The sequence below is a fragment of the Toxorhynchites rutilus genome, chromosome 2, assembly GCF_029784135.1.
Source record: "Toxorhynchites rutilus septentrionalis strain SRP chromosome 2, ASM2978413v1, whole genome shotgun sequence".
In the NCBI taxonomy this organism is placed as follows: domain Eukaryota; kingdom Metazoa; phylum Arthropoda; class Insecta; order Diptera; family Culicidae; genus Toxorhynchites; species Toxorhynchites rutilus.
The window spans coordinates 160,794,391-160,808,531 of NC_073745.1; the positions used below are offsets into that span (position 1 = coordinate 160,794,391).

The window sequence follows — 14,141 nt, forward strand, 5'->3', positions numbered from 1 at the left end:
AAATGTTGAACATATATGACTCCAATCAGTAAACAATACGTGAGCCTCCTGAGCGCGAGCCTTGCTTTATGCTGCCTACGCTCAATTTGTGTTGGTTGGGATAGGGTTGCCAGAGCCCCGGTTCACACAGATTCAGCATGTTTGGTGCTTTGTTTTGATGCACTGTTCTCCATATTCCCGTAATGCGGTCTGCTCCGACGCTCACACCTTTTACCTTAGTTAATTTTCCCATCGTAACACCTCTCACGGTACTCTTTCGTTTTCGTTATAGTATAAAATACATAACAATCACTAGAATTTTAAATTATGTTTGAGGAAATCCCGTTCGCGGTTAATCGGCGTTTTACTGTATTTATTTGTACGAATCAGGTCACTCAGCGACAGTCACTACAACACAACCGATAGTGGGATATTTTTTTCGAAGTAGTGCCCGAAAGAAAGTTGGAAAAAAACAACAAAAAAGCGCATACCACGTTTCATTGACTTCCGCACTGTTCACGTGGTTCTATTTTTAGTGTTATGTTAGAAAACCATGAATTCATTATCAACAACATATAAGACACTTTTCGTAGTTCAAGAGTGAGTGGAAAAACATTCGTCACGATGCCAAAAACATTCAAAAGGTCATGGCCACATACATATTTGTAGTTCGGCATTAGCGTTTCGATTAAGTAATACAAAAATAAGGTACCGTTCTGATTCATATTTCGGACGCTTAAGGCATATGATGCAGAAAACAGATCTGAACTTCATGCACAGGTTGCACTTCATGGATTATTTGGTTGATATTTTTAATAAATTAGTTCAATATGCTTTGAAGCTTTTTACTTTAGTACCTATTTGATTGAAAACATAAAAAAATCATCGAATAAAATGGTTTTCAAATGAAGCGAATAAGAATCAAACTTTGGACACTATTTATAAAAAAAATCATATTTCGGACAAATTGAGTTCAAATTTCGGACACTTTATTTTGTAATATTTTGGATGAAAATTACATTACACTTGATTATATTTTATAGTCAACTGCGAAACATATACCGTTATGAATCATATTTCGGACACTTTGGTCTAATATCTTGAATTGCTTAATGCACAGATGATGTAACTATAAAATTAATATCACAATTGCTTCTTTAGAGTAATCCTTTGGTTTCACTATAATTTCATATGAGAACTACATTTGAATTATAACATAATCGGCAGAAATCTTACAACACTACTCATTATCGTTTGTGTTTGACGTTTCCTCAGCCTGAGCACGTAGAATTTACCCGTTCATAAATATTCAAATTTCTCCCGTGTTTCATCAGTTCTCATCATCGTTAACAATTTACTGTGATTGCTTGGTAAGTGTTTCGCAGTTGATTATAAAATATAATCAAGGGTAATGTAATTTTTGTCCAAAAAATGACACAATAAAGTGTCCGAAATTTGAATTCAATCTGTCTGAAATTTGATTTAGTGTCCGAAGTTTGATTCTTATTCGCTTCATTTGAAAATCATTTTATTCGATGTTTTTTATGTTTTCAATCAAATAGGTACCAACATGGAAAGCTTAAAAGTATATTGAACTAATTTATTGAAAATATCAACCAAATGATACCTGTGCATGAAGCTTAGATCTGTTTTACGCATCATATGCCTTAAGTGTCCGAAATATGATTCAGAACGGTACCAAGTAATCACAGTAAACTGTTAACGATGATGAGAACTGATGAAACACGGGAGAAATTTAAATATTGATGAGTAGTGTTGCTAGATTTTTGTCGACTATGTTATAATTCAAATGTAGTTCTCATATGACATGATATTGAAACCAAGGGATTACTCTAAAGAAGCAATTGTGATATTAATTTTATAGTTATATCATCAGTGCATTAAGCAGTTCAAGATATTAGAACAAAGTGTCCGAAATATGATGTTGTCTGAAATATGATTCAGAACGGTACCTACTGTTAGCTTGGAATTGTGAATTTGCGCTCAACTTTTCAGTATGACCTATCTCATTTGATCGATTCTCTTTATTGACCCCCTCTTTAGATAACAACTGCCGTGTAGATGGATTTTGCGATATTTCTGTCAGATACAGGGTCTTTCAGATTAAACGCTCACGTAACAAATTTTAATAACTTTTACAAAAGTGAACCGATTTTTATTTTAAAAAAAACCAAAATAAAGCTTATTTTAGGACATTTTTGAAGTGACCACCCCTTTTTTCGATAACGCGATTTAAACGGTGAACAAAATTCTTCATGCACAACTCTAACATTACGACTTCGATGCTGTTGAAAATCCGAGTTATTTCTCCTTCAAGTTCCTCCAAATTTTGTGGCTTATTAACATAGCAACGGTCCTTCACGTATCCCCAGAGGAAGTAATCGACGACGAGAAATGTTGAAATTCAAAGTTTCATTAAGATTTCGATTGCTCGAGTAATACGATTTCACTAAAAATACACGCTCATGTGAATTGTACATCTTGACACTAAAACCCATCCAATAAGACTGAACGAGTAGCCGAATATTATCGTCCCGAAGTGGGGAATGCAGTGTTATCATCGACGGAGCGAAAACAATTTTTTATAAGGAGCTATTCGATTTTTTGTGTAAGCGTTTAATCTGACCCTGTAGTTTGATGAACGAGGTTTACTTCTAGAATCCAGATCATCGAAAACAACAAGAAATGCTTTTACCGATGTGTTATTAACGGTAGAGAATCGATCAAAATATATAGGTCCTATTGGAAAGTTAAGCGTGAATTCTTCTAATAATTATAATCTCGTTAGAGAAGACAACAATTTTAAACACATTTAAGGCATACAAGCAGTTGCATTATAATAAGTTTGAGTTGGTACATCACCACTCTATGAGTGCAGGAATAAAGGTTTATAACATTCAATAGATTTAGATATGATGGAACTATAGAGTATATGAGTATATGAGTATAAAGTTGAACTTCTTTTTCAGAACAGCAAAACTGCATTTAGTATACACGCAAATTCCAATAGCAGCGGTGTTAATTCCAATGAAAGACGTACAATGTTGACGCAAATTACAAAATGTAACCAGGTGAACATCTGACAAGAATTTCTGACTGACACACGGCTTACAACTAATTAGGGGGTAATGATTTGGGGTAGAATGAGCATGCGGATGATTTGAATAGTTACATTTTGAAGTTAATATTAATGTTAACAAGTACACCTCCTACAAGTCATTTTTGAATCGAATCATATTTGAATTGCCCAATTCCCATTCCCAACTTGTTAGAAGTGGAAAAGGTGAACAAAAACAGAAAGTCATAATTGATTCTGCGGTCTCGATATTAAGATTTTTGGGTGGTTTAATTTGAAAATTCAATTCACTCTAAAATGGTTTGGATATTCCAGTTTGGTACATACCTATCATCGCTTCACATATTGAAATATAATATATGGGATAACGGTTCCCGGAATAAATCGCCACAGAAAACGACTGCAACAGAAACCACCGCTTATAAAATGTGTAGTAGGCTATAAATATTGTGGCGCGGTATTGTATTTCAAAACAAGAATTAACCGGGCAAACGTATCGCCCCAGGCAAACGTAACGCCCCGGGCAGACGTATACCGTCCGACGCTCGCTAGAGCTCGGTCGGACATTGCTAAAGGATCGTATCCTATGTTTCAAACTAACCGGGCAATCAGTGGATCCCAGGTTTGCGTGCGAGACACCGCCGCTTCCGACGGCGGGTCGGCGGTGGACTCGGATTGCGTCATCTTGGCGGCATGGGCCGCCTCGATTCCTTATCCTCGCCAAATGGGGACTTCGTCCCCATTACATTGTCCTCAGAATAAATTTCGAAAAACGAGAACAAGAGAATAAATTTATAATAGAAATGTGAGGCACATGATGTTTTTCCCGCGCCAAATATTTCTAGCCTACTACACTTTTTCTAAGCGGTTGTTTCTGTTGCAGTTGTTTACTGTGGCGATTTATTCCGGTCACCATGGGATAACATACACAGGATGTTAGGAGTGTGAACAATTATATAATAATTTTACTGGTGGGTTGGAAGCTGCCAGTTGAAGTAATACAGACAGTGAAAAAGTTTTTGATACATATTTTTATTCTATCCTAAGCAGTGACTCACGTCCATAAGAAGCGTCCATAATCGCCAAAAGTAAAAATCACTTGACAGATTGCGGATATATGGAAAAATATGTTCTGTGTTAAGAGAATCGTGTATTTCTAGTGTATTTTATCTTTTCTTTGTGTTTTAATTCAGTTTTTCAACATTCAACAATCATTCAAAATGATTTCATACCCTGGTTAAATAAAATAACTTCTCTCGCGAGCGATAAACTTCGATGATTCATATAAATATTACATTACCTGTTTGTTTTACCCGCTCTACAAAAAATGTTCAACTTTCCGGTCTGTTTTTATTCCAGCAAAAACATTTGAAAACACACCCCCAGTTCCCCTGTATGATTGATGAGTTCCGTGCCAACTCGACTATGGGCTTGACAACATCCTTTCAGAACTTATACTTATTAGAATTTTATAGATAGAGAATTATTAGCTGATTAAGTTCTTTTTCCATTTTTTTTAATTAGTCTAGAGAACATTCTTTCGTTTCCAGAGAATTCAATTAGCCACACCACAACTTTTATTTATTTATTTTGGCTTAACGTCTTTACAACATGGCCTGATTCACAATCTTCTTGTGTATCGTTCGTTGCTTGGTGTTTTAGTGGTGCGGCTGGCAAGGCCTGCGACCAACCCCACTATCTCGCAGGAGGACCATCGTGATACTGCTGCTTTACGTCCCGAGTACCACCAGGACTGGGCAAAGAAGCTTATAGTGGCGTCAATTCGCTTAGAGGAGCTGTTTCCGGGTTTCTGTGACTTTTCTTGGGGACTGGCAATTTCTGATCCAAATCTTGGCAAGGGCAACGCTTACCACTAGGCCATGGGGACCACTGGCCATACCACATCTACTAATTTTAAATGAGCTCTGAGAGAGTGCTGTGAAATTCCTCAGTTGAGTTCTCGTTGTCAGTTGAGTTCTGCGCAGATACCAGTTGTTGAAATTCTAATAATGGTTCTTCAATTAATTTATTTAATGCTGATTGACGGTACAAGATGCCCTGGAAAAGGTTTTTTTCTCTGGACTTTAATTTTTTTTGTGGTCTTCATGCTGAGGAACAAAATGTTTTTGATGTTTGAATAGAAATATGAGTTTTTGTATTCCCTGTTCAATGCTTTTGATTTACCAAAGATCGATTCTTTGGTACCGATTTAATCAGTGGATCGATCTCTACGCCGTTTGGAAAAACGACATTACACTAAGGGGAGACCCCAGTCTGTAAGAAAATGAATTTTCGTGCTTTTTTCGGATGTTAGGAATGTGAAGTGTTCGGGTATTTTGATTATTGATTAATTGAGTCCACGAATAATGTTTATTACGCTGTTGACAGCTGGATACGTAGATACTGTCTGAAAATCGGTAACTTGTTGATGGTATCGATTCTGAGGCAACGGAATGTCGTAGAACGAATTCCAATGAATGAGTAATTTTTTTCATGAAAAATCGCTGTTTACAAGTTCATGAAAAATCGAAAAAATTAAATATCAAAAAACGGCTATGTAACGCTTCAAATAATTCATTTCTACATGCTGATTAAAAAATTCAGCCGAATTGGTCGAATAGACCCTGAGATATCGATACGTGTTCCAAAATTCGTACAGCAATTCTACATCCCTTGAAGTGACCTCATTCTTTTGGATGTATCTTTCCAACGAAATCAAATATTCAAAAATCCTTTTACGAAAACAACATAGGCTTCTCAAAAATGCAAAAAACAAAAATTTTTTGGCTTTCCAAAAAACATTTTTTTCAACTTTCCAGACCGGAGTCGGAGCCTCTTAATGAGCCTTCAAATAACAGAAAATACCAAGACTCTCAAATACTAATATAGCATTTGTATAATATACATGGTATAGCAATATAAGATCAACATGAGCGAGCGAACCAAGACACATTGCAAATAAGCACGCACGAAAGCTTTTCACTTACTTTGCACCGAGATAGATCCCGTTTATGCTCTCTTTTTTATTCTTAGAAAACAGTTTCAAACTTGATTATATAATGAGGTGTACTATTATCACGCATTCATGCAACAGCACCAGTAGCTATGTGGATATCGTGGTCGTGTAAAACAGCCTTGCATTCTAGCCGGCCTTGGTTCGATCCCCGTTGACATAGTTTGGATTTTTTGGGTGCCACCCCAAAAAAGATGAAAAAAGAGAGAGATGTCTGCTAGCATACATACAAACCTTTTAAAGCTTTCGAAACAGATGCTTTTATTTGCTCATTTCACTCTTCAGCACAAGAAAAAGCATTTTTCTGCCGAAGATTAAATGTTTTCTGGCAACGCTAGGTTGGGTGTATAATAATTCGAGACGGAAGAATACTTCAGGCCTGTATCCGCTGTACAGTGGCGTGCTGATGCGACGATAGCTAAGCTTGCACTGCTCTAGATTAGTGAGGATGACGTTGGACCGGATGTGGGTGTCTGATCAGGTTCACGGATAGAGGAACGTTGCGGTCAAAAAAGAACAGACAATGCCAGACAAAGTTTTTAAAATTTTATTTTCCTTGTAATGAAAAAAAGAAGGGTAAACAAGATCGCATTGTTAACGAAGGACTACGAAATCATTGTCGATGAGAATGAACGTTAACGAAATTGATAATGAAATCTTTAGTGCAAATTTTTTAGTAACACAGACAAGGACCGATGAATGTATGTGCGAAGGATTCGCAGAGCAATGAAAGTCCAACTTGTGCAAATTGTCAAATTAATTCTGGGCATTAACACGTACTGTTGATTGCACACTATCTAGAACGACACTTAAATACTTAATTTATTGAATATCAAAGAAGTTTTTCAGTACCTTTTAGCAATATTTCATCGTCAATACTTCCAGAAACACAATTGCGCAAAAAATGTTTTTCACCGAAGAACACAGCACATTCCGCTGCAAAATACCTTCTTAACCAGTCTTTTTCGCATTTGACACCGCACTCACGTTCCTAGTGGAATTTTCTCTGAGTCAAGCACTGACTGAGTATTGGAATGTAGTAATGTTTTGATAAGTATTTAATTCAGTTTTTGATACCGAGTGACAAGCTTGGAATGTATTTTGAGTGGTATGCTCGAAGATACCCGTCAGAAAAATATTTCTTTGAAGAATAATCTCCCATGCATATCGGGAGCCACCTTTAAGGTATGGTCGACACTAGCTATTTGGCCGTGGGAGCCATAATACAATGTATATCATCAGTTTATTGGAATAATATTATAACATGTTTATGAGAATGTTATTCCCAGACTCACACTACTTCTGATGACTTATATCGAATCGTTATCCCAGTGTTAATTGCGCATATCTTCTTCTTCTTCAATGGCACTAACGTTCCTAGAGGAACTTCGCCGTCTCAACGTAGTATTACTTGCGTCATTTTTATTAGTACTTAGTTGAGATTTCTATGCCAAATAACATGCCTTGAATGCATTTTGAGTGGCAAGCTCTAGAATACGCGTGATCACAGTGCAAGTCGGAGGAAATTTCTTTGACGAAAAATTCCCCCAACCAGAACGGGAATCGAACCCGAAAACCCGGCATGTTAGTTATGACGCTAACCACTCGGCCAAGGGAGCACTAATTGCGCATATATTACCCTGATTTAAGTTTAACCTTCCTGTACTCGCGCGCAATAACTCGTATACTCGCGCACGGTGTCACAGACCGTACGTGTCTCTGTAATATTGCTATTGTGTTCTTTTAGGCGTTACAAGTGGACTCGATTATCTGGAATATTGTTTTTTTTTCACTCCGGATAACCGAGTCTTAGAAAAAAACGAATTTTCTCTCGGTAAACGTAATATAATTATGATTTGCACTTATTTATTAAACGGATTATCTAGGTTGACCCGTTTGTATGTTTGTGACTTTGTAACTTTGTAATATTGTCTGTAGCGCTGTACCACATTAATAGAAATTTAACCCCCTTCCTGTTGACCGTTTGATCTGAAATTTGGAACACATCTTTATCTCTGGTGTCATTATAAAACTGCGCATTCCATGATCTTGAAAATCCAAGATGGCGGCCGCTATAAAATGGCGGATTATGTACATATTTTCTCAAAATTCCATCAATATGGGTTTCCCCAAAACCCCATCAATATGAGTATCAAATAAAAGGGCTTGACCAGTAGAACACAATTATTTATGGAAAATGTAAATCAAAGGTGGCGACCGCTACAAAATGGCGGATTACATATTTTCTCAGAACCCCATCAATATGTATATCAAATGAAAGGGATTGACTAGTAGAACACAGTTATTTATGAAGAATGTAAATCCAAGATGGCGGCTGCTACAAAATGGCGGATTACACATTTTCTCAGAAGCCCATCAATATGTATATCAAATGAAAGGGATTGACTAGTAGAACATAGTTATTTATGAAAAATGCAATTCCAAAATGGCCGCCACCACAAAATGGTGCCATATATGTTTGTTTTCAAAACCTCATAAATATAGGTATCAAAAGAAAGTTCTCGACTAGTAGAACATAGCAGATAATGAAAAACCCAATTCCAAGCTGGCCGCAGTCCACAAACAACTATTTACTTTTTAAATGGTTTCATTCACCTTGACCTGTTTCTATGTACGAGAGTCGTTCAAAACATAAGTTTCAGTGCCTCAGAAATCGCGGAAAAATAAAGTTAGGACAAAAAACAAAGTGATTTTCGTAATCAACGTTTTATTTTCTATTTTTCTACACAATCGCCGTAACGTTCGAGGCATTTTTCATAGAGTGGCATGAGTTTTTCTATTCCAAGCGCGAAGTGCGTAGCGTCCAACTTTTTGAAGTACGATGTAACTGCGTCACGAATTTCTTCGAATTTTTCCGAAGAAAATTATGTAAGAAATAAACGTTGGAATTCCATTATCCACAGATAGTTGTTTCATCATATACCCCACAATTTTATTTTAGTCTTATCATTGCCCTGGATTAATAAAGGAACGGATGTGATAACTACTAACTGCTACTTGTCTAATTATTTTCTAGCTTTTAGTACATTATCCGTTTAACTTAAAAAGTTTTTTTACTTATTTTATTTTCTAGTTTTTAGTAAATTCTCTGTATAATTAGTATACTTCTCACACTAAAACCATGCAATTTTTTTTAAATTTAATTAATTTGTTACCTAGCTTTATTCGGAATATTTTGATGCTATACTGTATTCTATTAGTCAAATCATTCCATTTGATACCAATATTGAGAGGATTGCAAAAAATACATAAACGGCCATTTTGTGGCGGCGACATTTTCGAATTTATGTTGCTTATAGTGTAGTGTATTCGCCAAATCAAGCCATTCAGCCATTTTTAGCTGCGGCCAAATTGGATTTTTCAAGATCATGGAATACGCAGTTTTATAATGACAGTTGAATTATATGTATGTTCCAAATTTCAGATCAATCATTCAACAGGAACGGGGTCAATTTTCTATTAATGAGGAATCCTACCAAACACTCAAACCTACATACAAACAGGGCAAGCTGAATTGAACCATTATAAAGTAATTGTTTATTTGGCAACTCCGGTCATCTTGGATTTGGATTTTTCATGATCTAGTGTGTTCTATCAGTCAAGCCCTTTCATCAAATACCCATATTGATGGGGTTGTGAAAAAATATATATGGCGCCATCTTGTGGTGGCGGCCATTTTGGGTTTACATTTTTCTTAAATAACTGTTCTACTATTCAAACCCTTTCAAATCCATATTGATGGGGTTCTGAGAAAATATTTAATCCGCCATTTTGTAGTGGCCGCCATCTTAGATTTGCATTTTTCATAAATAACTGTATTTTACTAGTCAAGCCCTTTCATCTGATACCCATATTAGCTATTCAATATGGAATTATTATACAAATTATTCAAAATTTCCGAAAATCAAGAATAAAATACTCCGGATAGTCGAGTCTAAAATTCCGGAAAATCGAATCTCGGATAATCGAGTCTCCGGATAATCGATTCCGACCTGTATTGGTATTTATTTAAAGAAAAGGATATAATTGAAAAATCTCCAGAAAATATTTTTTCCTCAACATCATTCAGTTTTAATAGTTATTTTTCATCCTCCTCAAAACAGAATTATTGATTTTTCGGTTTGTGAGATCGAGAAAACGACAAAACTGTGAATTTGCCAATATGTTCACCATTGAAGCTACTGTTGCTATGCTTTTCTTCAATAAATATGTTAATTTATGGTGCGTTGGCAACACGCATACGGTTGCCCAATCGACTGATAACACTCAAGAGGCTCGGCACCCATATAGTGCTTCTCGATATCAAGCGTGACACAACACAGCACCAGTTGGCGGCGTTAATAAGTTCAAGGACAAAACACACGAAATTTGCGGCGATAAATCATTATAAAGGTTTCTATGCTGAACGAGATAGCTTCGGAAAATAAATGATATCGACACAACCGTGGCTGATTCGTGTCAATTATTTCGACGATTACCGCCATATGTGCGTTGAAAAAGTTGATAATTGCCTTGACTTTGTGTCTACTTAGCCGCACTCATGAAGAGTATACAGTAGTTGTATATATCGTGCAGCTATATAGCCATAACTTAGAAATTTACTATCTGCATCGGTGGTACCAAATATCGTTTCACTTTTTTTATTTACAGCTTTAGCCGACGACGAACTGTGTCTGAATTGCCGTCTTGTTTCGCCAAATAATTCATAGAAAAAAAATCATTTGCGTTCTCTATGTTCGAGTTTGTTGACACTATATCTAAACGGTGGACTTCGGTATGACTTCAAAAATTGTATGCGGTCTCCATTCCCACAATACTTTCGTATGACCAATAATGTAATATTTCGTAAAAAAAGAAGTTATCAATGCTCTATTGACATCACGATTCAGGTAAGCAATGGACTGCTACTGCTGGTTTTATATGATCTTTAGACTGCTGCTGTTGAACTGGTCTGGTTTTAACTGTTCGCCTTGATCTCAATGTTGGATGACCATGTAGAAATCGAGATCATAGATGGAATAATTCGAACAATTCAATTCAATTTTATTTCGCTGCTCCTTCTTCTTGAATGGCGTTAACGTTCCCTGTGGAACTTTTGCCGTCTCAACGTATGCATTAACTAGCGTCATTTATTAATACTTAGTTGAGATTTCTTAAGCCAAATAACACGCCTTGAATGTATTCCGAGGGGCAAGCTCTTGAATACGCGTGACCACAGTGCAAGTCGAAGGAAATTTCTTTGACGAAAACTCCTCCTGCCAGAACGGGAATCGAACCCGAACACCCGGCATAATAATGTGAGATGCTAACCACTCGGCCGGGTATTTCGCTGCTCTGATTTATTATTTTTATAAAACATCCTATAATGACGTAAAACCTCTTAATTGATAAGTAGAAAGGAAAACTTTTTTTTTCTTTATTATAGTGATTTTCAACACAATTCGGCTGGTTCGTCACTTTTACTTCCATTTTTGGAAGAATGTCGGGAGTGAGAATTGAACTCGTGATCTCTGCGTGAGAGGTATGGATGATACCGCTACGCCAGATCGCCTCCAGAAAGGAAAACTAATCAGAAGCGGCATCACCAAAGTTACAATAAACACTAATGGGTGGGACGAACATTGTGTTTTTTTAACACTTCAATATTACCAAATTCAAATTGTTACATTATTTATAGCAACACAATACATTTTTGGTTGCTGTTAATTTAATTCCCTAAATCGCAACGAAATAAGAAATATAATTGAAGCACTTCACATCTATATGTTCATGTTTTAATTTTCGTTCATTAGCAACATTCATACAACCTCTCTGAAGAGGACGAATCAAATGGCTTGGCGGTACCAATCCTTTTGAATAATCGTTAACCTTCTCCACAAGATAGAAAACGAGTTCAACAATATTTTTTTACATTACACAAAACACGACCCGATGACTCTTCTCAAGGTAAACCGGTTCTCATATAGCTGTGTTTATTATGATAATCACTCACATGTGACACTATTCGCACGATTGTTTTTATAGCAGGGATCACTACTACTTGTTGTTTATAGTTTCGATGTGGATATATGTTTGTAGATCGTGTCAATGAACGCATTTTCCGAATAAATTTTCAAAGGTATAAGTTGGAGATGGAAATATACACCAGGAAAAAAACTGCTACACTTACAATTTCGCCAATAAATTGGTATTTACATATTGTTATTTGTATTATGTAATTCGGTCGAATATTTTATTACGATTAATCCTGAATCCGGTTTTGCGTACGAACTGAATACGTGTTAATGCAATAAAAAGATGAACAGAACAGATGTCTGATTTCAGCGGTAGTTCACGACTTCGCATGATTCTTTTCCGTGGCGTACTGATAAGCAACTTATGATGAACTTTGTTATTGAGTGTTGATGTAGAGTTGGATCATGAAATTGTCTATCAATGAAAAGTTTACAAATAACATCTGAAATCTAGATCACGTCCGATGGTCACCGCGGGTTTTTATAGCACTCACATCTTCATTTCCTATTGAACCCATCAACAATAACCACTAAATCCGAAGCATGTGATAGTATCAAATACGTGAGTTGGATTGCTTTCTGGTGATACGACAGATGCTAAGACATTCTTCCGAAATAAGAAGTACATCCACACGCTATACCCGCACTTGAAATCTGCATTACGCAATGATTTTTTCCTTGACACTTGATGGATTAATTTTCGATCGCCATTAGCTATTGGATGTATTCCAAACACAGAGCCCATTGTTAATCTGCTATTGGGCATAACTGTTAAGGATTTAGCCACAGAAAATCAATTGTGTCCAATTGATAAAATGTATCCTTGCATATCGCCGCTCTCAATACTTGCCAGATATCTGCTAAATACTCTATGTCGAGATTTGTGCACCAGACGATAACCTTGCGTTGAGGTGTTTTACGCGTGAACGACGACAATCGAAGGTGATGTTAGTATAGTAGAATAAAAAATCCGTTTTATCACTTGGCACTACAGAAAAACAGGCACAAAAAAGGGGTTTATAAAAAGAGAATCGACATCGACAAGGACGCACACTATTCCGAGCAATGAACCGTACACCGACACGTTCTACCTACAACTGAAGTTCAAAATTTCGCGAAAGCAGACATCGCCAGACACTCAACACAGACGGGGTAACGCTTGTCTACTAATACGACTATGATTTGTGTGGAGAAAAGCGAAGAGCTTTTGCTGCTGCTCTCAGAGTCAAAGTTATCATCGATTGATTTGTTTATATGACGCAAAGCATGCCGGCATATTTCTGAGGCAAACATGTGCTGCGTTGTTGCTTATGGCATCTCCTCACGTGCTGAATGAGACGCAAATAAATTGGATGTTGGCGCATAGCTAGTTATTGGAGACACGTGTTTTGGCATTTGCAGGGAATAAACCATGCGACTCCATATTGACAGTGGATGTTTCAATCTTACAAATTTGCCCAAGCTTCCATTGTTGTTCAAATTATATGCTGTATGGAACTCGTTTACTCGTTTTCTTTAGTTTCAAGCTCAAATCACCGGACTCACAATGGAGGATGAAAGTAAGGCGAATATTTTGGAGTGCATTGATTGTTTACATCTGAAATCATAAGAGCGATCCAAATCGTTCAGAGGAGTAGCTAAAATTTTTGAAACAATTCATTGAAAACGTATCTATCCCGAAGTTTCGGGAGTTTCTGCTGTAGTTTCTATAGACATTTGAAGACTGCTGAAATTAGCCTGAACGATACCATTTCATTTCTTTGTTTTTAAGAAACTTCAAACTTTGCAGTTCATTCGCCTCTAAGGACGATCGGACTGCAACAAAGTTTTAATTATGGCTTACACATTGTCTGAATACTGGCGTATATGACCTCACAGATGGACAATTTAATGATACATACATAGTTTTCATGCTGGAATATATTTTTCCTTGTTAGCCCTTCATTGTGTTATCCGTGCTCCCGTGGCCGAGTGGTTAGCGTCCCACACTATCATGCCGGGACTCGGGTTCGATTTC

The 14,141-nt window shown here is 36.7% G+C and overlaps 1 protein-coding gene across 2 annotated transcripts in view; it reads right to left on the reverse strand.

Moving 5' to 3' along the window:
- LOC129764741 (pyruvate carboxylase, mitochondrial) overlaps positions 1-12,430 on the reverse strand; it is a 32,294-nt gene extending 19,864 nt beyond the window's left edge. For both annotated transcript variants that reach the window (XM_055764188.1, XM_055764184.1), the window contains exon 1: positions 12,280-12,430. The gene's annotated coding sequence lies outside the window, so the exon portion shown is untranslated. The remainder of the gene's footprint in view (positions 1-12,279) is intronic.
- Between the last annotated feature and the right edge of the window lie 1,711 nt (positions 12,431-14,141).